This window comes from Ochotona curzoniae, unplaced genomic scaffold (genome assembly GCF_017591425.1).
Source record: "Ochotona curzoniae isolate NIBS_2020 unplaced genomic scaffold, NIBS_Ocur_1.0 contig_883, whole genome shotgun sequence".
Classification (NCBI taxonomy): domain Eukaryota; kingdom Metazoa; phylum Chordata; class Mammalia; order Lagomorpha; family Ochotonidae; genus Ochotona; species Ochotona curzoniae.
This window is the reverse complement of record NW_024466599.1, coordinates 68,396,920-68,417,900: the sequence shown is the minus strand read 5'-3', so window position 1 is coordinate 68,417,900 and position 20,981 is coordinate 68,396,920. Positions and strand designations below refer to the sequence as shown.

General features: G+C 42.6%; 1 long non-coding RNA gene across 2 annotated transcripts in view; it reads left to right on the top strand.

The window, feature by feature from the left end:
• The window catches only part of LOC121165186, a 62,700-nt gene extending 47,272 nt beyond the window's left edge, over positions 1-15,428 (top strand). Inside the window, exons 7-9 of one of the 2 annotated variants that reach the window (XR_005885202.1) lie at positions 1,013-1,111; positions 10,833-10,942; positions 15,340-15,428. This is a non-coding gene — a long non-coding RNA (uncharacterized LOC121165186). The remainder of the gene's footprint in view (positions 1-1,012; positions 1,112-10,832; positions 10,943-15,339) is intronic. The other variant, XR_005885203.1, reaches the window with a different exon arrangement.
• Positions 15,429-20,981: the final 5,553 nt, after the last annotated feature.

The window sequence follows — 20,981 nt, the reverse complement described above, 5'->3', positions numbered from 1 at the left end:
CTGGGGGACAGGATAAGAAAGTTTAAGACTTTTTGCATAGAACAGATCATAAAAGCACAATGTTGTTTTGGTAGGAGTATAGAATTCTTAGTAAAATATAGACCTGGGACAGACAATGGAGATGGAAGGGGATACAGCTAGTGTAAAATGACTTTTCTTACTGTGTAGTTGGTGAGAGCTGTGGAATATTTACAGCATCTTTTTGTGGCTTCTGAGGAAGTAGGTAACTTCAGATCTCCGTTGCTGCTCTGGGGCTGTAGCTTTCGGTGTAAGCTGTCACATTCAGTGCAACCTGTTGCAGGGTACCAGGATTATGGCTGCTCTGCAGTGCACATGTCTGAACCAGGAGGGTTGCTGGGTTATTGACTGAGTTGAGTGGTGATCTTTCTATCACAGTAAATATTTCCTCAGCTCTTATGGTACATCAGGTAAAGGGGTTAAGGATATTCATACATAATGTAAAGTATTGCTTACCACAAACCTTTAAGGCAGATACCACTAACACTCCCATTTTATTGAATGACTTCGCTGAAGTTCTGAGAAGTTAAATTGCTTGTTAAAGGTCACAAATCTAGTAAATACAGACCTTAAATGGATATTGACTGACAGGAGAGAAAATAAAAATAAACCGTGTCTGGAATACCAAAATGTGTTTTAGAAAGCAGAACTTCTGCATAGATTTCTTAAGTCCAATTAAACAGTAAACACTCATTGATCATTTGTTTTGTAGAGTGCTATGTCAGACACTGGAGTCCCAGTGTCCTAAAAACAGGGGTCCTAAAAAACAGTGACCTAAAAAAATGTTACATGAACAAGAGACGGAGGAACCTCAAGGGTGAATCCATGACATGGAAGGATTTAGGGCACGTGCCAATAGTGTCTGTTACAAGGAAAGTGATAGGCTCCACCTTAGATACCTGACAAGTGAGTTTCATTTCTTTTACATGCAGCTTGTGATGTAACGTGCTACCCCCACGTCTGTGTGAAGAAAGCTATGTACCTTGTTTTTCAGGAAAGAACTCTGACATGGAGCAATATAACTCAGCGTCCTTAGAGCAGGCAGACTAAAAGCTGTATCTTCTGTCAGTGTCAGACTCAGCGTCAGCACACTGTAAGTGCAGGATGCATGGAATTGCGCTCAGTAGTTGCTCTGCTCTCTATTTCTGTCTCCAGTCTAGTCAAATGCTTCTTCCTCGTCACCTGCAACTCCTGGGTCTGCCAGGTGCTGAGACTGATGCCCTTCAACATTCTTCAGTTGGCACAACTACATAATCAACAGTGCATCTGCTGGTGCTCAGACTGCTGGTGACTCGAGATTCTAGTGTTGGGAGCTGAGATTTTATTGCATGCCTGCTTGAACGCTGGTCCACATCACCTTCTGATCTGAGACATCTGTGGGTCATTTAAATCCTGCATGCCTCTTGGATTTTTTATTTAAATATTTTATTTAGTTAACTTGAAAGTCAAATGAGAGAGAGAGAGAGAGAGAGAGAGAGAGAGAGAGAGAAATATCTTCAGTCTGCTGGCTTACTTCCCAAATGGCTGTAGTGACCAATCTGGGCTTATCTGAAGCTGGAAGACAGGAGCTTCTGGGTCTCCCTTGTGGTACAGGAACCCAAGGCCTTGGGCCATCCTCTACCATTTTCCAACGCTGTTACAGGGGGCTGGATCGGCAAGTGGAGCAGCTGGGACTAGTACTGGTGCCCATATGGGATGCCGGTATTGCAGATGGAGTATTTGCCTATATGCCACTATGCTGGCCCTTGCTTCTTGAATCTTACCTCCTGTTCCCTGTTACCAGGTGGTTTGTCCCATCTAGAAAGTTCCCTTAGGCCCACACTTTGTCCTTCCTTATCTTTTAACTATTCAGATATGAATCACTGAATCTTAATTCTTGTGTAGTTTATAATGTAACAGATCTGCTTTTCATTTTCAAATATAAAATATTAAAGCATTGAATATACTTTAAAAAAATACTTACATAGCTCCCTGCCATGAGATCCTGAAATTACCCTTAATGTGCCTTATATCTGAGATTTTGCAGTGGACTCAGTGCAGTTCTCTATCAGAGTGGTTCTGAATCCTGGACACCCACTAGAACTCCCTGGAGGCTTAAAATACTGTCTAGGTCCCTCCCACAGACTGATTTAACTGCTCCCTGGGGTGCACCAGGCAATCACAGGTAATTCTAATATATATCCAGGATTAGGAAACACTGTTCATACCATCAGTGTTTTTAATGCTAGGTGGGGTTTTAAGACTTGCCTTTTAGGTACGATTGCTACCTGTAACAAACAAAAATATATTATGCTAAACTGAATCTGAACTTTTAAATACATAGCTGTTAATGTTTTAGTATAACTATGTCCTATAAAATATTTGGGACATTTTAAAAAATTATTTGCTAGGGCCCAGCGGCGTGACCTAGCAGTAAAGTCCTTGCCTTGAACGCCCTGGGATCCCATATGGGCGCCGGTTCTAATCCCGGCAGCTCCACTTCCCATCCAGCTCCCTGCTTGTGGCCTGGGAACGTAGTCGATGATGGCCCAAAGCCTTGGGACCCTGCACCCATGTGGGAGACCCGGAAGAGGTTCCAGGTTCCTGGCTTCAGATCGGCATAGCAATGGCCGTTGTGCTCACTTAGGGAGTGAATCATCAGATGGAAGATCTTCCTCTCTGTCTCTCCTCCTCTTTGTATATCTGACTTTCCAATAAATAAATAAATCTTTAAAAAAATTATTTACTATTATCTGAAATTAAAATTTACCTGGAGCATCTATGTTTTCTTTGGCAAATCTAGTTTTGGGAGGATTCCCTGTATGTTGGAGAATTGTTTTTGTTTTACTGTTTTAAAGATTTATTTTATTTTTATTGGAAAAGCGGATATACAGAGAGGAGAGACAGAGAGGAAGATCTTCCGTCCAATGATTCACTCCCCAAGTGAGTGCAACGGCCAATGCTATGCCGATCCGAAGCCAGGAGCCTCTTCTGGGTCTCCCATGCAGGTGCAGGGTCCCAAAGCTTTGGGCCGTTCTCGACTGCTTTCCCGGACCACAGGCAGGGAGCTGGATGGGAAGTGGGGATGCCAGGATTAGAACCGGCGCCCATATGGGATCCCAGGCGTGCAAGGTGAGGACCTTAACCACTGTGCCACCGCGCCGGGCTCTGTTTTACTGTTTTGACTGATGCGCAAATGAATACTATTCCTTGTGTTTATTCTCTAATGAGTAAGTACCTATAGTCAAGTGTGCACACTTAACTCTCCTAGAAATTTCTACTGAAGAAAGTAGTATATATTCAAAGAAGTAAACATTTCATCTGGCAATGGATTTCTAACCTCCTGGTTCTTCTTTTGTAAACTGGTTTATCCAGGAACATTCATAATCATGCCATTGTCCCTTTGAAACATGGGAATAGAATGAATTGAAACATGGGAATCATCTTGGCTGGGGACAAGAGAAAAAAAAACAAAGAATTCTTTGCAACATCTCTGAGTGGCTCAGGAATGAGGCCATGTGGAGAAAGCTTATATTATATTAGCTTTGTCAAAGGGGAGCAAAGTGGTTGCAAACCATGGCTTCATCAATAATGCATTATTATTTTAAGACATTAGAGGTAACCAAGTGTTTACAAGGCTTATGACAGTTCTGACATTTTAATGGGCCTTTAAATGGAGTAAATTATTAAATAGCATACTTTGGATGAGGTCATGGATTCTTTTAAGTTTAGAGATCGATAGAAATAGCCCATGTGTGCCAATGTAGTGGAAGTTATGCCAGTAATTTGTACTGTCAAGTTATTAAAATAGAGTATGAGAACTAGTTTTCTGCTTCTTACTGCTTATGTATCCTCTAACATGAAAAAAGAAGATTAGCTATAGAGCAATACTGAAAACCAGGAGCCCTTCTGGGTTTGCTGCACCAGTACAGGGTCCCAAGGGCTTTGGCATCCTGTACTGCTTTCCCAGGCCATAAGCTGGAAGTTGTATGGGAAATGGAAGAGCTGGGACATGAAACAGCACCTGTATAGGATCTTGGCAGGATTTAGGCACTGAGCCATTGTACTAGGCCCAACAATAAATGTTTCTTATTTCATAGTTCTTATGCTTTTGAAATTTGGGAGCAGCATAATAGGATGGTTTTGGCTCAAGCTCTCTCTTGAGATTGTAGTCAGTAGTCTGAGACTAAAGCAATTGAGAATTTGCCTCAGAGCTCACTTGTATGGCTGCTGACTGGGATTTCCTTGGGGCGTCTCAAATATACTTGTGAACAGAGTGAGGGGGAGAGAGGATGGAAGACAGGTGGGGAGGCAGGCAGGGAGGTGGAGGAGAGAGACCTGTTCTTTTTATGACCTATTACAGTCACACACCTTTGTTCTCATTTTATTCCTCTTTTTTTCAGAAGTGAGTCACTAACTATAGTTCATGTTTGAAGGGTGAGGAATTAATTTTCATGTTTTGAAAGAAGCATATCAAAGCTTTTGTGGCTATATTTAATATTACCATGGTAGTTAAAGGTTTCTTTTAATTAAAAACTTGTTGCAACAGAGCTGTGGATGGCCCATACAATGTGAGTTCTGAGTATTGAGCAGGGGAAGTATGAATGAAAAGGTAAGGAAGAGGCTTCCTGCCAAAGAAAACAGTGTGTACTTCCAAAGGAAGGTAATTATTTCTGTCATGCAGGTGGCCAAAGCAGTGATAGTGATGGTTTGTCTCTCGTGTGGGTCCAGAGGGAGCAGGTAGAGGACAACAGGTGACTGAAAAGGATCTTGCTGTCTAATGGCACTGTGCAGGTTGGGCACAATGTTTTATAAGCCATGTCTGAGGGATCTTGTCTGCTTAAAAGCTTAGGTATGTTTCTTCTGCATGAAGAATTACCTTTGAGCCATTGCTGTACATTTGGAGTTTAGCTAAAAAATATCACAAAACGTGAGCTGGGGGTCTGCAAATACTAAGCACACATGGAAACATATAAACAAATGCCCCTTAGAGCTGAAGCTGCAGTTGGGGGATACCTACTTGGATTCTGAAATACACTTATATTCAGCTTTTAATTTTTCTTGGGAATCTGGGACTGGTCACCCAGTTTGACTATTTTTCAGGCTTTGTTGTCCTCATACCTGGCTTATGGTTATTCCAAATGCTTCTGGGCCCTCCATTAGAGAGGGAAAGTTAGAGATGTGGTGGTGGTGGTGGTGGTGTTGTTGTTGATGGTGATGATGACAGTAATAAAACCCTGAAGTGTCTCTGGGGCCAGCTGGTGAATATTCCTGTGAATTTAAAACAATACTGATCTATTCCAGGCAGTCAGTATTCTATAGTGAATAGAGCATAGATGCTGGGCTTGGAAAGACCCAACTTGGATCCCTTGATTTGTCACTTCCTTTTTTTTAGTAATGGCTTATGTTGAGTGGCAGTGATAGGCACCTGAAATACAGTAATGAGGAATTCATGGCTCCGCCTCCCAGGAGTTGGGTCCAGCAGAGAATAAAGACAAGAAACAAGGCAGCTGAATCCAAGGGCTTAAAGAACAGACAGAGAGGTGCTTACTTACTTTGGGAGTGTTTGGGGGTATGTGAGTCAGGAGAGGGTTCAGGGAAGAAGACATACTCCCAGTGATTGAAGGGAGAAGGAAGAAGGTGTGCAGGGATCCAGAGGGAAGGCAAAGCATTACTGCTTGGTGAACCTGATGTGTGGATTAGGACTGGCTCACTCCAACATTCTGTCTTCTTTTACCTTTCCAGTCTTCTGTCACAGAAGCTTGTCCTACAGCTAATGAGGTCCATGTGAGGGATTATGGAAAAGCTTTTGCTTTCATGACTAAGGAGGAAAACTTGGCTGTCTTCCTCTTCTGGCTTTGAATGCTGATAGAATGCTTATAGAAGCAGTTGTCAGTTTGAGACCATGATGGAACAGCACAATATACCTGAACAAGGAGAAAAATTGAAATATAGAGAAGCTTAAATAAGAACAATAACTTGACAATGAAGAGCCATTTCTTGTAAGCGTATCCCTGCTAGTCATTAAAAAAGATGTCTCATGAGCCTAAAGTAACTCCAGAAATCTAGGAGTACCAAGGAAAGCACAAATGGAAAATTAAACACATTTCCTAGGTTATTATTAGATGGTATGGAGTGTGGAGGGGAGAGGAGAATATAGGGAAAAAGTAGGGGGCCTTGATTGAGCTCTCTCAGTCTTTGTGAAGTCCTTACTTTGTCCAGTGGCACTTCCTGACCAGCGAGTCCAAACATTCATCAGCTTACAGGAATAGCCTGGAGGAATCCAGGAATTTTGTGGAAAACATGGGTAATTTTGAAGATGGGCTCTAAAATTAGATGATCTTATATTTTCAAATTGAGCCCACCCGTTCAGTGGGCAACATTTGAAAATACGCAAGTTTGCCAGCTTTCTAGGATGTGTAGTGTGGAGTAACATTAGTGATGTTATTAGGGTAATGTTACTAGATACCTTTGAGGTTTGAATTAAATGAAAAGCACCAAGTCATAACAGCCATTCAGTAAATCTTATCCAGTTTTGTTGTCAGTTTTCTTGGTGGTAAATGATCTTGTCTGTTGCCTCATTCATCAAACTCCATCATAATTTTGGAAGAATTTACAAAAGAAACATTTTTTTAAAAAAAGGATTTATTTGCTTATTTGAAAAAGTTACAGAGAGAGAGGCTGGGGGAGGAAGAGGGATGGAGGGGAAGAGAAAAAGAGAGAGAAGGATCTTTCATCTACTGATTCACTTCCCAAATGGTTATAATGGCAAAAGCTATGCCAGGCCAAAGACAGGAAGCAGGAGCTTCTTCAAGATCCCCCACATGGGTGGCAGGGTCTAAATATTTGAGCCATCTTCTGCTGCTTTTCCAAGGCCGTTGGAACTGGACTGACTAAAAGTGGAATAGCTGGAACACAAATTACTGCTCATATGGGATGCTAGAATTTCAGGCAGTAGCTTTACCTGCTTTAACAAAATGCTATCCCCTAAAAGAGACATTTTTATATGAATCATGTTGTCCGCTTGGGTCTTATGAAGAATCTTGAAAGATCACTTGTGGTGGTTTAGTGCTCTCAGAAGAAAGTTTCTAAGTTTTCTGAGATTTAATCATTCTGTTCAGCAGGCTGAGATTTACAAGGAAGTGGTTTCCTCATCAGCCATCCACTGGGGTTTTCATTAGAAAGCAGGTCATCTTGTAATAGTTTGTGTGAATTTTTATTTCCACATGCTCATATGTTTCTATGTAAGTTAAAATGTGGCTCATGTAACTTTGCAGAAACTAGGGTATCTGACAGGATGAGCATATGAGCATGGAAAGCCATGAAATTGGATGGCTACCTGAGAACAGGTAATTGTCTAAAATTGACACAAGACTATAACCAGTTGAGCAATTTGTTTGCCTTTGAGTATGATGGGGTCCTGCGTGACTGACTGTCATTCTTATTTTGCTGATTTCATCCTCTGGATACATTTTACATTTTTCTTCCCTCCTTAGGAGACTGTTTTTGCATGTCTCTCCTTCTGTGACATCATGATTGTGAGATCTGCCTTCTTACTCTTGATAGCTTTTTTCCTTTGTTTTGCCTGGGAGTGACCTTCACTGTTGACGCCTTAGCCTCCTGCCACATTTTGGTGTTGGCTGGCTGTGAAAACCATCCCTTGGTGTGGCCATGGCAGATCGTGGGCAGTTAGGGATAGGAGGAGCAGAGGCCAGGGAGGCTGTGCAAGATAATCCAATTCTGTTTCCTTGTCTGGATTTAAGACTATTCTGAGCTGGGAAGGTAAAAGCACTGCTGTCATGTTTTAACATGTCTGTCCTGCACAAAGACAGGTTCTTGTGGAAATATTATAAGATATAAAGAGATTATAATGATGGATTAGAAAGGGAATCCCCAATAATCAATTACGAATAAACATCAGGACAATTTAAGAATTGGTGTGCTTTAAGAAAAATATCATTCTGTACTCTTCTAGCAAAGTAATAGGAAAGCGAATATTCTAATCCAGCAGTGATTTCTACTCTGAAAAGCAGAGACTCTGATTGTAGGGTTTTTTTTTTCTTTCCTGTAATAAGCTGAAATTATTAGTTTGGTGGCTCAGTGACATTAAAGTTGACATCTCTGACTCTCTTCGTCCCCCTCACTGTTTTTTAGCAAAATGTCTAGGCTGACAACACATTTGTGTTCAAGACAAAAAGAAAAGAGGAAGAAAAGGGTGGTGCCAAGAGTGTCTTTTGCTTTGTGTAAGAAATCCACATCTAGCTGCAGGCCCCTGTCTGACTCCTTTTTAGGTCCTTACTACGACTGGCTAACCTGGTGCCTTCTTCAGTGCAAAACCTGCTGGGAAGAGGGAAATGGGGATGATCTTGATTGATATAGCTGAATAAGATTCAGCCTCTGGAATGGTTTCATTAACAACAAGGAGGAGCAGAGAATGCTCTGGCAGCTCACAATATGGGCTCTGGAGTTGATTGTCTCAGTCATCTTGGCTGTAGGGAATCTCCTGGGAAAGATTGTTCCGTGGAGGCCTGTCAGAGGCCCAGTGTTTGCATCCGGACTGCTGCTGTCACTCAGAACACAGCAGCCTCCCGACACCTGCCTAGTAAGCAGAAAGTGTTCTTGCAGTGGGAGCTGTGACTTTTCAAATCATCACTTCTTCCTCCAGCTCTTTCCTACATAGAGACCAACAGAGTAACCTGCTTCCTCAACCTTCCTCTAAGTGCTGTTCCCAAACTTGTTGACAGATACAGAGCAAACAGCTGAGCTTTTCTTGTCATAATCACCCATATCACATTTCTGGGCTGATCATAGAGGAGACAGTGTGAGACAGTCCTGGATGACTCTTTTAGCCTACAGATGGTGTGTGTGTGTGTGTGTGTGTGTGTGTGTGTGTGTGTGTGTGTGTGTGTGTAAAATGAAAAACATGCACTTGGTGCAATGGCGGAATTAGCTAATCCTACCTCTTCAAGCACCAGCCTCCCATAGGGGTGCTGGTTTGTGTCTCGGCTGCTCCAGTTCCCATCCAGCTCCCTGCTTGTAGCCTGGGAGGGTAGTTTGGGCCCCTGCACCCAAATGGGAGACCCAGAGGAGGCTCTTGGCTCCTGTCTTTGGATCGGCTCAGCTCTGGTTATTGCAACCACTTGGGGAGTAAGTCAGAGCATAGAAGATCCTTCTCTCTGTCTCTGCTGCTCACTGTAAATCTGCTTTTCCAATAAAAATAAATCTTAAAAACAAAGAAAAGCAAAACAAGTCTGAAACTTCTATAAAGTCAAGAGATACTGTAGGATGGAAGATTCTGGCGTTAGTGTCACAGCTGTAGCTCTATGCAGTAGAGGGGGAGCATGGTTTTTATCATTTGTGGAAGATAAGTAGAATGAAAACATGCTGACTGTATTTCAGTCCTGTGTTAATATTCTCTTGTCCTAGAATGCTTTCTCCCCTAGTAGCCATCAAGCTGTCTTTCAGCTAGTTGGTTTACAATCCTGTGAGAGGGAGAAGGGGTTGGAGATAGGCAGAGGGAGAGGGGCATAAGATGGAGAATGCATATTGATGATGACATGTGTCCCCATGCCCTCAGACACCTTTTTGCTAGGACACACTGTGCCTGTGCCAGAGAGAGCTGCCACCTCCTGGTTGCTGCACAGCTGAGCATTGGCTTAGTGTTCCCATTACCAGATTGCACCCATGCATGGGCCATGAGGGCAGCACCAAGAAAAAGCTTTCTCTTTAAAGACTTATTTATGTATTCAAAAGGCAGAAAGAGAAAGAATAAGAGAAAGAGAGATTCATTTGTTGATTCACTCCTCAGCTGGCTGTAATAAGTGGGGCTGGGCCAGCCTTAAGCCAGGAACCTGGGACTCTAATGGGGTCTCCCATGTGGGTGGTAGGGAACTCTGGTGCCATCTTATGCTGCTTTCCCAGGCATAGTAGCAGGGGATTGGATCAGAAGTGATGCAGCTGGAACTCAAATGAGGGCTCATGCAGGATGCTGATGTTGCTGGCCAAGGTTTAATTGGGTGTGCCACATTGCCTCTCTGGAGTTGTTAATACTGACCTCTTTCGTACTGTAATTTCTCTGTTCCCTTTTGGGGGCAGCCATGTTGGAAGAAAACAAAGAAGTTATATGCAACAAGTCCTTTATTTTTCTATCTAGTGGATAATGAATTTTGTGGACCTCTATGTTAAGTTTTCCATTGTATTCTATATGTACTAATTACTGCATTACTGATGTTGTGAGAGAGTGGTTGGGCAGTTTGTGTAGCTTTCTTTAGAGTCACTTATGGGTCTGTTTGTGAAGAATTGCAGGAAACTGTAGAGGAATCTGGGGCTGGGCACATCTCAGGGGAGAAGTACATTCGTTTAAATTGAAGTCTAGATGAGCTGTTAGCTTTACAACAGTGGCCCACACTCTGGAGCCAAACTAGAAATCAATGAATGGTTTGGGAACAATACCCAGGTTCTGTGTATGTTTTTCTTTACCTAGATTGTAGGCTCTGTGAGGGCAGAACAGAATTTAGCTTATTGTCCTTTATGTCCTCAGCACCTAACAGGATAGGCATAAAGAAATGTTCATTTAATAAAAAGAATCCACAAGTCTTCTTATGTAAATGTGGAAACATTATTCTAGAAGTAAATGATACTTATGTCTTCCTTTGTTGTCCAGTGGGATACTGAGTACTGTGTTCTCCTGTCACTGGCCCTTTGCTTCAACCTATTTCTCTGCAGCTCCAAAATAACTGAAAGGCAAAAGCAGCAAGCAACAAAGTTCTGAAATCTCCTTGATTTTCATTTCTTCCAATTCTTTCAGCTAAATTTCCCCCTTATCTGCCTTGCAGGTGAAGATCGTAAAGTGGGAGAAAGGAGAAATCCTCTGTACGCTTGCAGGAAGGATGTGGTTCCATGAGGAATCTATTTCCCCTGACCCATCATCCCCCACTGCTGCTGGGTAAGTTCCTGACTGACTGCAGCAACTTGCTCCTGAGCTGCTCCCACAGCCCAGACTCTGTCAGCTCTCCCTGGCACAGTCTGTCCCTGGGGCTTTGTGGGTGGAAGTTGTCAGTTTTAACCTTTCTACACTTGACTATCTTACTCCTATTGTATGCTGTTTCCTGAAATGAGCTTTTACAAGTGTGGTTTGTGGAATCATTTTAACCTGAACTTTTCAGGGATAATTGCTTTCTCAGGAATGTGTGTGGGGGAAGTGCCTGCAGCTGCAGCTGCTGAGCAGCTATGGCTGTCATTGTGGAATCCCAGTTTACAGGTAAAGGCTTCGAGTCTGTTCTTATGTGGGGATTTTTCTAAAATATAAGGGTTGGGGTGCGACATGTATGAGATGAAGTTTGCGATCTGTAGCCCTGGTGGTTTATGTTGTTATTTCTGTGTCTGCTAAGGTCATATCATATCATTTTTCTAGGATCATTTTCTACCAAAAAGGCTTCAAAGATTTTTTTTTTAAAGATTTATTTTTATTTTTTTTTCATTGGAAAGGCGGATACACAGAGAGGAGAGACAGAGAGGAAGATCTTCCATCCGATGATTCACTCCCCAAGTGAGCGCAACGGGCCGATACTATGCCGATCTGAAGCCAGGAGCCTCTTCCGGGTCTCCCACGCGGGTGCAGGGTCCCAAAGCTTTGGGCCGTCCTCGACTGCTTTCCCAGGCCACAGGCAGGGAGCTGGAAGGGAAGCGGGGCTGCCGGGATTAGAACCGGTGCCCATATGGGATCCCGGGCGTGCAAGGCGAGGACCTTTAACCACTGCGCCACCGCGCCGGGCCCCAAAGATTTTTAAAAAGTGACTTACTTAAAAGGCAGAAAGAGAGAGATGTGGAGGGAGATAAAGGGAGACATGTACATGCATACACGCAAATAGAGGTATCTTCCATCCATTGGTTTACTTCACTCCCAAATGACTAGGCAGAAGACTGGAGCTCAGGACTCTGAGACCATCCAGGCCTGCTGAGGTCTTGGTCACACCCTCAGGTGGGTGTCACCAGCATTGCCCACCCATTTCCTAACTGATTAAGAGACCACCAATGGGGAACATCTCACCTGTAGGTTCCTCGCCCAACTAGGAGGGGCCAGGGAATGCTTAAAATCCCAAGACACTTTCTGAAACCTTTTATGTCTCTCTCCCTCCTCTTTTGAGAGGCACACCACCTCTGTAGGTGCTTTCTCCTCCCCTCTCTCTTCCCAGCTCACCTGGTCCCTTCACAAATGAACTTTTCTGTTTGCAACAGATCCCCGGCTTTTTGTTTCTATACTAACCTGAGGAAAGAACCCACCGGACATTTCTGGTAATAACTCAACCCAAGTCTCCCATGCAAGGTAGTAGATAACCAAGTATTTGAGAAAGTCTCATGCTTCCCAGAATGTGCGTTAGCAGGAAGCTGGAGCTGGGAGCAGAGTTGGACTTGGACCCAGTTACTCAGATAGGAGATGGGGGAATTCCAATCCATCCCAACCCTGCAAAAACTGTTGTAGGGTTTTTGACCCCGAACACGGCAGCAACCTCAATTCTTGTCTCTCAGGAAAGAAGAATTTTTTGTGCGGACACAGTTTAGTTTTAAAGTAAGATTTATTAGAAAAGCTCAGAAAAGAAACCCCCATCCTAGTGACAGAGAGGGCTTTGAAATAAAAAGGACCCTTACCCTCTGCCACAGTGGCAGGAGGAAAAGTAAAAAGACCCATATTAATGGTGGGGAAAGCACCTTTTAAAGGTTTACTTCAAAGGGGAAGATAAAATCAGAATCCTCTTTTCTAATCCAGAGGACTCTTCATAAAGGTAAGAAAACTATTTTATTATGCACAATCGTTAAACCAGAATGTGACTCATATCACAGGCAGCCCACTAAGAGATTGCAAAGACAGAAGAGAATCCCATTTTTTATCTGGCCAAGTAGACCCACACTGTTAGGTGTATTTTGCCAAGCTAAACAATAAAGTCCTCGTATAAGAGGCTTGAGAGTTCCGTTTGCCCCATGTAAGTCCTATTAACTTTACCTGGAAATTGGGGTCACCTTCAAGGTGTAGCCCATTGGCTTTAACAGGAAGAAACCTCAAACTTCATTTACTTGTGACTAGCGATAGCTTTGCCAGCTGGGATCCATCTTTTGTTGAAGTTATGTTCCTACCTTTCCTCATAAAGTGGGAAATAGGGGTGTCATTATCCTGATGTTTACATTCAAAAATATATTCCAGGTTTTTGAGAAAGATATCCAGGTCCCAGCATGGCAACCTAGTGGCTAAAGTCCTCGCCTTGCATGCACTGGAATCCCATATGGGCATTGGTTCATGTCCTGGTTGCTCCATTTCCCTTCTAGCTCCTTCTTTGTGGCCTGGGAAAGAAGGAGGATGGTCCAAAGCCTTGGGAGCCTGCACCCACAAGGGAGACTAAGAAGAAGCTTCTGGCTCCTGGGTTTGGATCAGCTCAGCTCTGATCATTGCGTCCACTTGGGAAGTGAACTAGCAGATGAAGGATCTTTCTGTCTCTCCTCTCTCCTCCTGTCTATAAATCTGACTTTCCAATAAAAATAAATCTTGATTTAAAAAAGAGAGAGAAAGGTATCCTTAGGTTATGAAAGAGATAAAAGGCCTGTCTAGTTTTCAAAGGACTTACCTATGAAAGTACTTCAGGAAGTTCATGTTAAAATGAAATTAAATGATCAGCTTATTTTTAGGCAAAAATCTGAAATCCGGGTGCTATTTTTTTTTCATAATGTGCACTTCCCATGAACATTTTGGAGACCCCTTATACATTTCAAAGAAAGAAGAAAATTTCCATAAGGCTAAGAATTCTAAAACATGTGCTCCTAGAAAAAAGAGATGTGAGAAACCCTTTCATGCATTTTAGCTGGGAGGATTAAGTCTCTTGTTTGTGATTTTAATTTGTCCCTAAACTACTGTGGGCGCAAAAGAAACAACCCAGTAGGCACTAACCACTGGAAACAGGAGAAGCTGGTTTTTTTAAGATTTATTTTTATTTTTATTACAAAGTCAGATATACAGAGAGGAGGACAGATAGAGAAGAAGATCTTCTGTCCAATGATTCACTCCCCAAGTGAGTGCAACAGCCAGTGCTATGCCAATCCAAAGCCAGGAGCCAGGAACTTCTTCCAGGTCTCCCAGGTGGGTGCAGGGTCCCAAGGGTTTGGACTGTCCTCAACTGCTTTCCCAGGCCACAAGCAGGGAGCTGGATGGGAAGTGGAGCTGCCAGGATTAGAACCGGCGCCCATATGGGATCTCGGCAAGTTCAAGGCGAGGACTTTTGAAGCTGTGTTTTTTTTTTTAAATAGTTAACAGGGACAAGATTTACTAGAGAACGTCATTTAAACTGCAGATTCCTGACTTTAACTTCCAGACCTACCCGATGGATAATGCAGTTTTTCTGAGAAAGGACTGAGGAATCTTGAATTTTTGATAATACCTAATGTGAACTTAATGCAGATCATCTCCAGATCACACTTTGTGATAGCTGTGTAAAGTGAACTCTAGGGGCAGTTCCTTCCATGGGTCATTACAAGGTGGTCCATCTCAGGAGCACTGCCTCTCTCAGCATTAAGGTACCTTATGCAGAAAGACATGGCCTCATCAGGTTGGGTGGTGAGGATGACAGGAGAAATGGAAAATGCTTCCAACAGTACATGTGGTGTGTGTTCAATAAAAAGTAGCTGCCCTTCCAGTTATTATTTTATTTTATGGATGCTTAGAAGTAGGCCTCTACTTCTCCTTTATGGAAATGTATAGTGATGGAGTACTGGGGTCTACCAAATCCAGATAGGGGGTACAGTGCAACATGCACTCCTGCTTCCAAACAAAAGATGGACTCCCAATGAAACTGTTGGAAATGTGTAGATAATGGGATGCCAGACTGTCTGACTCTGTACCAGCAATGTCGGGGTACACTTAAATAAGAGACTGATGGAATTGTGATTCCTTATGAAGGACTATACCATTGTAGTAAAATGGGGAGAATCTGTTAGGGGGTGGGAGTTTGAGGGGGAATCCCAAATAAAATAAAATAAAATAAAATAAAATAAAATAAAATAAAATGAAGTAGGCCTCTAATGTAAAATTAAAAGGCCTCAAATCTAAGAAATTTGTGACTTAACAGGTGAATTTGCTCTCATGAATGCACTGGGTTGCACTTAAAAACTGCAAGTAAGAGAAATGAATTTGAGTGATTATAGGCAATGCAGAAAAAAAAAAAAAACAAACAAAACCCAAAACAAAAATCATGTATTACAACATTATTGAGTGTCATCAGAATCTGTAGTCAGGAATTGAACCATGTGGCTATAAACCTGTTCTGAGAGGTGCTCCTTTTGTCTCTTTCCTCTTTGTAGACAGCATCTGATCTTGAATGTGAACTTGAGATCCCAGGATGGTGTGGGGAGCCCATAAACTTTTGCTGACAACTGTGAAGTGACAGCATGAGGCTGAGGGGGGTGAGGACTCCAGCATCACTGGTAGCATTTTTGAATCACAGTGTGCTCTGGACTGCCGATGCTGGACTGAAATGTGAGTTCAGTAAAGCACTTTCTGTTTGTGTCACCAAAAAGCCCACATGCAGCTATATGCATGACTGAACACTCTCTTCCTCAAGAGGGAGCCTGGGGAGGCAGAACCATGTAGCGGTCATTCCCAAACGGCTCTGGGCACAGTTGTTGCATGATCTGCTTGTAACGCTTGACCAGAGCGTTCTCTCTTGGGGCACGTGGGCAGTCTGAGCCTTTAACTGAGTCTGTTGTGGTGGTGGTTGGGGGGATGGTCTGCTTCCCTGAGACCTCTGCCTGCTCTGATTTTAGTAAAGAGTGATGCTGCCAAGGGAGACATTTTTGTTGTGTCCGACTCATTTTCCTGTTTTGTGGTCTGAGGGCAGCTAGGAAGCTGAGCAACCTATATTACAGACACATAGGAGTACCAAAATGCACTACCGCGCTGTTCTGTTTGTACTGTTCATGGAACTCAAGCTATTTCCATGCCACCATGGTCCTGTGAATCACCTCTTCTTGCATACATAGCTACATTCACCAATGACTTCCCTATCCTGTGTCCTGTTCCAGGTGAAAGGCCATTTCCCTAACCTGAGTGTGGCCTCTTATCTTTCTCCAAATCATTTGGAAGCTTTCCCAGTATCACTTGGGGTGTGTCCAACTGGAAGAGGTCTTGGTAGGCTCTGTCTGTGTGAGACCTAAACCATGTACTCTAGCTCCATTCCAAGCAAAGTTTTGCAGTGGGATGGATAATTGGCACAAGCCCAACCCATCGTGGTTTTCTCCTGTCCTGTAAGAGTTTATCTCTTCCTGTAAGAGTTTATCTCTTCCAGGACCATTACAAGGTAGAAAATCCAAGACAGAATTCGAGTATTCTAAATCCTGCAGTCAAACAGCACTTAATAATACTCCAGAGTCTTTCAAAGCCACAGGACTTATTAGATAAAGACATGTTATCTTGTCCTAGCCTTGGTTGTCTCTATTGAGAGCAGGAATAACAAACCCAAGTTTGTAACATTTGTAAGCCAGGTAGATAACTTAAATGAAGAAATTAGGCTTTGTACCATTATGTGTCCTTTCACTACATCTTGTTTTCTCATCTGTGATTGAGACATGAGCACCGAAAAATGTTTCTCTCTACTACCATGAAAACAAGGTAATGATAAATGGACTGAAGTTGGAGACCACAGAGAATGGTAGAAACTTTGTGGGCAACTCTTGAGTTTTACATATTAGGTAAAGTTTAAAATAAATAAACAACACTGTGAGGATCCATTAAAAATATGTGGGAGCTACCTGACAGTGGCATTTGGCTTACAAGATGCTACTCAGGCTATATGACTTGATGTATAAACTTCATGTTTTGGCCCACTGTGCTTCAAACTTTATTTCATAACTTTTTTTTTCAGACTCCATGTGGTTACTCACTGCTGAACATCATACTTTTCCCTAGTCATCTCTCCCCCTTTTGCCACTTCATACATACCCTTACACATGCCATTCCTTGTGGTGTCCTTCCCTATTGGATTAATTTTGTGAATAACTCACCCTTAAAAATCCAAACTCTAGTTACCTTCTGTTTTAAGCCTCTTTCAGTCTCTCTCTTACCTCCTAACGCAGAGATATCATCTCTCCTTTGTCTGTTCATCTTGAGCTCCTTACAGAATGTGTTAAGAGTCTCTTGTGATGGTCAGGTGCGTGCCCAGCTCATCACAGAGGCAGTGTCTGTGCACTCCCAGCACCCAGTGCAATGTGTGACCCTGAGTCTGTGCTCAGTAACTGTGTTGAATAAATGAGTAAACAAATTTATTATGCACCATCCTTGTTAGACTTAATTTTTTTTTGCAAAATACCTTTGTGTTTGGGTAACAGTGACACCAGTTATCACAGTTGGTGCATATTTTGAATGTGGATGTGCGTTTAACTTACCCGTCTTAGATGTTGCTAACTTATCTGGGAATATTGTCCAAAGAAGACGTTAGATGTGATAAACTTCCTCCTCAGCTAAAATTTTAAATTTTATTGCAAGTGCTTCAGGTTTTGTTAAGAGCCTATCTAATCAGGCAGAAGGAAGAAAGAGGAGATGATGATATGGATGGAGTTTTTACACCACTCTTAGTGCAGTGACAGGATGAATAGGGAGTTAAAACAAGGATGAATTCATGTGCTGTATCCATGGCAAAGTGGTTAAAGAGTAGTTAGCTGTGAAATCCCATTTATATTTAAGTTCACTATTCTGAGCACACTTTCAACCATTTCCTCTGGCTGCCCATGCTACTTGACTTTTTGTTTCATTTTGTTTTGTTGTTTTCATCTGAAAACATGAAGAAAGGAACTTTGTAAATGTCTCTCTTGGGGGCTACTTTTAAAAGAAAAATGAAAGTATGCTAAGTGCAATGTGTAAATTATAAATTTAGTCAAACCTATAATTTAAATATGCCCCTAATAATAATAGTCTGAAAGCATGTCAGGCTGTATTGGGTCTGATTTGTTTTACATGGATTATGACAATGGAACCACAAAGCGTAGCCCTTTAAGTGCTTTTACCCATTAGCTTCAGCAAGTAAATGCAGGCTTGCATGCATCAATAACAACAAAGGTTGACACCTTGAGGAGGAGGAGTGAATCTTTCCTGTTCCAGGGCTGGCAGGAAAGAAGCACGCCTTGATGGATGCGCTGTGGGCATGTTGATGTTCAGAGTTTAGCGACAGGAAGTCAGATGGCTGAACTGTAGACAGTTTGATTTGTGCAAATGAATATACCTTGTCATTTCTCCTTGGTCTTCTGTGCTCACTGAGGGCACGGCAAGATTTTAGGAGTGCAGCTGGTCATTTCAGCATAACTGTTCTTCAAAAATATCACTTCTTGAAACTTTAAGTTAAAAAAAAACACACTAGTAATGAGGATGAGGAAGCAAATAGCAGAACTGCCTTCCTAACTCCAGTTTAATCTGAGAGAAAGAAAGAGCAGGAAACCCCTCTCCAACCCTCCCTCCCCTGACGCCTGCACCAGGAAATCTTTCCCTTAAATCAAATCCTTTATCATGAAAAAAAAAAAGTTGTGGTTTTGATTGGCAATCACCTTAGAAAGGTCAAAGTTTCCCCTCCTTGGAAATATTTATCAGTTTGTCTGCAATGAATAACATGAAGTGTTTTGTTCTAACACAAGTTTCAGGTCAGTAAAAACAGTTCCATATCTAGATTAATTTTACATTTTGAAAATGTGGGCTTTTAAAATGAAGTAATTAGTTCCCCCCCCTTGGGTGAAATAAATGTTGGAGATTCTTTGTGTGAAGAAAATACATAGTTTATGTGGCCAGTTCCAATTTAATTGGGGTACTGCAGGAAATTAAAATATGTTAGGCAGGTTGGAGGGCAACATTGTGGAGAAAGGAGGCCGCGGTGAAAGCTCCTGTTTTCTGCTACACACGTCATTTCTCCACACTGTGAAGGTTACTGACATCAGCTGCCCAGGAGAACAATCTGTGGGTGGGGTCGGGGGGGGGGCGCTTCGAAATCTGATGTTCAAGCTTCTTCCAGCCATTCCAGCCTAATTTAGGGTGGCGAAAGAGTGGAAGAGTCATTGCTATTATTTCTAACTTTGTCTCAAGGCGTTGTAATGTGTGTTCAGAGTTGAGAGCCATTGGAATTGTGAACGTGGGGTGACATTCTCTTATAGCATTAGATCCTTCCCAAAGGTCTGTCGAAATCCTTACCTCAGGTACTTGAGTGGTTCCTCAGCCCACTTGGGCATCTTTAACAAAGCCCCTCAGAGTGAGAGTGTTGTTTCGAAGCAGCACAGACTTGTTTCTGAGCAAATTTACTCAGCTTCTGGTGAGGTCTTCTGGTACCCTCTCACCCCTCGGCCCCCTGCCCCTAACTTCTTGGGATTGTAAAAGAAGTACTAGAAGGAATTTTGGACTGTTAGTTCTTTCTGGTTTTTAAAATAGAGTGATAAACCATACAAATCTTTCCAGTACCCAGCAGATTCAGGGGCTCTGTTGTGTTAGTGCAGCTGTGCTTCTGAATGTTTGTCAGGTCAATGCATGTAAGAATTTGCTAGGTTAGAACTCTGGTTCTCAAAAGTAACAAATATTACTGACCTATCAGTGGAGGCAGAGACTCTAAGAGACCACTCATTTTCTTGACAAAAAAGTATAAACTTTTCTTTAGTTAGAAATTATTTTCCAATAATAAGAACCCTATGAATTCAGAAGTTCTAATTAGCTGGCTAGTCCAGCTGGGTTATTGCCCAGAGGCAATACCAGGATTAACTGTGCAGGAGTTGGAGTAATAGGAGGTCATACTAGGACAAAATCCATCCAATTTTTAACATTCCACATCCCATTTGCAGAGAGGTTCAGAATGACATTATCAAATATGTCATTTATACAAATATTATAATATTTGTTAATGTCATTCTGAAGTGCTCTTACAGGATATTTCAAAAACTCTTTGTAGAGACATGTCTTAGGCACAAAGTACATAATTTGGTCAGGATTGGAGGGAAGGTATTTTTTTTTAATTTTATTTTTTAGTAATGATTACATAATCATCAGGGTGGGAAGGCTAGATGTTTAGGAAAAATTGGGTTAACTCATTGTTTCCAAATTTTCTATTTCTTCTTGTTGTTCCTGGGGGAAGGGGAGAGACAAAGGGGAAACCACTCATGACTTTCCATACATCCCACTACCCAGGAATGAGGAACCGCCACCTCATATCAACCCAGAGTCTCAATGTGTCCATAATTGGAGGGTTCTGTTCAAGTGGTTTGGATAGTTCTTGAATGCTGTTGATTTCATCAAACCGAGGATGATGTCATCCTCCCCATGTCCATTGGCTCCATTCACAGAGATATTTTGTGGTCTTCATTTTTTGGGGCCTAGTTGTCTAGTTTGTTCTCTTCTCCTTCTTCTGCTATAGCACCAAATATGCTGCAATATTCTCCTTTTTGTAACAGGGCCTGTGTCCACTGCTCCCCTTTTTTCATTAAATAGGACATATTCTTGCAGGTGAGTCCAAGTCTCTGGGCCAAGTATCTCAAGCATGGTTGGATCCCCTCTCCCTGGGGCTCACAAACGTGGCACCCACCTAGTAGGCAGGCCCCAAGGCCCAGGCCAGGCGACCTAAGCCCCACCAAATCCCCTACCTCTGGAGCTGATAAGCCTGCACCCACCTTGCAGGTAGGCCCCAAAACCCAAGACAGGTAACCTGAACCTTGCTAAATTCCCTACCCCTGGGGCTCACGAACCTGATACCCACCTAGTAGGTGGGCCCCAAGGACCTGCACCAGGAGGCCCAAGGCCTGCCATATCCACCAGGGTTCACAAAATCAGCATCCACCGAGAAGGTAGGTCCCAGGACCTGAGCCAAGCTACCCAAGCCCTGTCAGATTCCCCGCTCCTGGGACTCATGTACCTGGTCCCACTGCATCTAAGTTGGCATGATTTGCCTCACCTCAGCATTTGTAATCTTATTGCTCAGCCTGGATTG